Below are 3,003 nucleotides of genomic sequence, written 5' to 3'. Positions count from 1 at the left end.
GTCTCATTCATCCTCCACCAGCACTGTGAAGCAGGTGCTCGGATGGGACAGGAGGTGTTTCTCTGTCTCCGTCCTGGAAGGTGGCATAAGCTAAAGATAGTTCACAAATAGGGGATGTGGAAAGAAAAGGGACTGAGAGGCTGAGGAGATGCAAGAGGGTCCAAAGGGGAGGGATGACCTCAGGATGGATGACCACCTGGGCAACGCCAGGTGCTCTGATCAAAGAACTCACATCTAGTCCCGAAGAGGGTGGGGAGCCTGATGAGCTGATTGGAACACACAGACACACAGACACACAGACACACAGACACACACACACACACAGACACACACACACACACACACACACAGATTGTGCTGTATTGAAAGATCCTACTTGAACACAAAGTAAAAGCATCTTTCACATTGTCCTTTAGACTCCATGTACAGCTCTTATACACCGACCAGTTTAATCACAAATGTCTCACTCCTTCTTCCCACTGCCAGGACACAGTTTTAGGATAATCATTTTATCTCCATTTAACAGATGAGTAAACTGAAGCTGAGAGACCCTGAGTCACCTGCTTGGGTCACTCAACTAGGAGTGGCAGAGCTGAAATTTGACCAACGTCTCCCTCAGCTTGTCCCTGAAGCCACCATTCATGAGATCAGCCTTGGTGTCCTTGGTACCCCACAGGCAGTGGGTGGAACAGCCTCAGCCCCTCACTACAAAACAGCAAACCCCTCCCCCTCTCCTCCTCCCCATGGCCCAGCTCCGCTCAGAGCTATTAACCAGGTCACGCTGGCTTGTCCCAGTCCAATAGTTCCCTTAATTGCCTTTTTATAGCATGCCGTACAACTGTTCATTACGCTGTCATATTTCCCCTCGAAGGCAGCAGTGGGGGAGCAGAACCGAGGATGGGGACCCATCCAGGTGGCAGGGGCTGTGTGTGAGGCACCAATGTGTGAAGCTTATTTTCTACTCAGTCAGAATGAATTAAACGCATGCTTCTCACACTTGAGTAATACATGAGCCACTTTTAAAGTGGAAAAATAAATCATCGCCCCCCTCCCAACAACTGATGAATTATTTTTATTACAATTTTACTAAAATATGAACAAACGTAAAGCTAGGTATAAATCACTATCCTTTTAGCTCCATACAACTGGAAAAGCTAAGACAATGTACCAGTGTGATACAAAGAAAGCTACAAAATCAGAGATTTCAAAATAACACGATTAATTTAATGTGATGGATGATGTGTTGCTAAAATTAAATTGCCACTTGCTCGGCGAGCATGGTTCTTGTATGCTTTGGCATTTAGTCCCCCTCTGTTCTTTTGTCGTGAGGCCCATGACAATTAAAGCAGTATTTGGTCACCCAGGAGACCCAGAATCTGCTGGTAGATTTTTTGGATATAAAATAATATAATATAAAATTAACCAGTTCTGGGTGAGAGCTCATATACCCCAGGTTAGGAAACAATCAGTGTCCCAGGAGCCTTTATCAGCTGTGCAGGGCTGTCATCCTGTGGAAAGAGTCGTGTGTTCTGGAGGCTAGAAAGCACAGGACACAGAGCTCTGAGTACCTGCTGTATACCTGCCCCATATCTCCCCATCTTCCTGTCCCAGAGGAGTTGCCTTGTAGTCAGCAGGAAGACAAGGGGTGTCTGAGTAGACATATACACGGGTCAGTGCAGAGAGAATGGCCGAGGGCAGACATGGAGATCTGTTTGGCCAGTAGGAACCAGATCCGGATTGCAGCCTTTCCCTGGAACCCAAGGCCCGAGCTCTTCCTGGCAGACTCACCTACAGTGCTGAGGTTATAAGGACAGCTCTGATCCTGGGTTTGCATCCTGGAACTGCTGCTGCTTGGCCGTGGGACCTTAGGCCAGTTACTGAATTTTTCTGGACTCCAGTGTCCTCGTCTGTGAATGGACATGAAACCAACCCAAAGCTCACAAGGATGCTGAAAGGCAATAAGGAGAGAACACATGTAAAGCATTTACCCTGGAACCTGGCACAGAATAAGTATTTGTTAAATGTCAGCATTGCTACCTCACCTGGCTCCAGTTCTCAGAAGAATTGGAAGAGAAAGAAACATCTAGATTAGGCTCTTAGCCTGGAGGCCATGGGGCCATCATGGGTGGGCTATAGAGGATTTGAAACTGCCCAACATTTTGTGCGTTTGTGGAGAGAGGATCTTCAGCTCCATCAGATGTCCAAAGGAGCTGTGACCTAGAATAATCTTTGGCCACTGAGCTAGCGTTGGTCTGGGGCTGCCAGAGGCACTCAGTGTCTTAGTCATCTCAAGTGCTATAACAAAATACCACAGACTAGGTTTCTTAAACAATAGGTATTTATTTTCTCACGGTTCTGGAGGCTGGAAGTCTGAGATCAAGGTCCAGCATGGTCGGTTTCTGGTGAGGACTCGCTTCCCTGTCTGCAAATGGCCACCGTCTCACTGTGCCCTCACAGGGCAGAGAGAGAAAGTGAACTCTCTCCTATCAAATCAGAATCCCACCCTTATGACCTCGTGTAACCTTAATTACTTCCTTAGAGACCCTATCAACTATGTAGAAGGTGAGCATAAAGGGAAAACTCATCTTGGAAGAGCTACAGAACTCAGAATTTGGCCATTATGCATGTGTTTCCTTGACCAATTATACTAAAAGTTCATGAGTGTGTGGCGGGATGGTTTTGTGACATTGATTTAATTCAATGCCATAAATGTTTACTGAGTGTTTACTGTGTGCTGGGGACCCAGTGGGGTATGTGGTCACCAAGCTCCCTGCTTCCCAACCTAATAGGAAGACATGTTCTCAGAAAAGGGCAGAAACCATTGATCTAACAATCATCAAGCCTGGTCCAAAGCTCCTTTTTCAGCTCCAGGAAGCTTCTCCTGGTTTCAAAGGCTGCCAAAAGCCAAACCAGAGTCCCCATGTCCCCTGCTCCCAGAGCCATCTGCACAGAAGGCTTGACCCTCAAAGGCCAGAAGTCATGAAATCCAGCATCCTCTGTCCT

This window comes from Rousettus aegyptiacus, unplaced genomic scaffold, assembly GCF_014176215.1.
Source record: "Rousettus aegyptiacus isolate mRouAeg1 unplaced genomic scaffold, mRouAeg1.p scaffold_m13_p_12, whole genome shotgun sequence".
Taxonomy (NCBI): Eukaryota; Metazoa; Chordata; class Mammalia; order Chiroptera; family Pteropodidae; genus Rousettus; species Rousettus aegyptiacus.
This window is presented reverse-complemented; position numbering follows the sequence as displayed.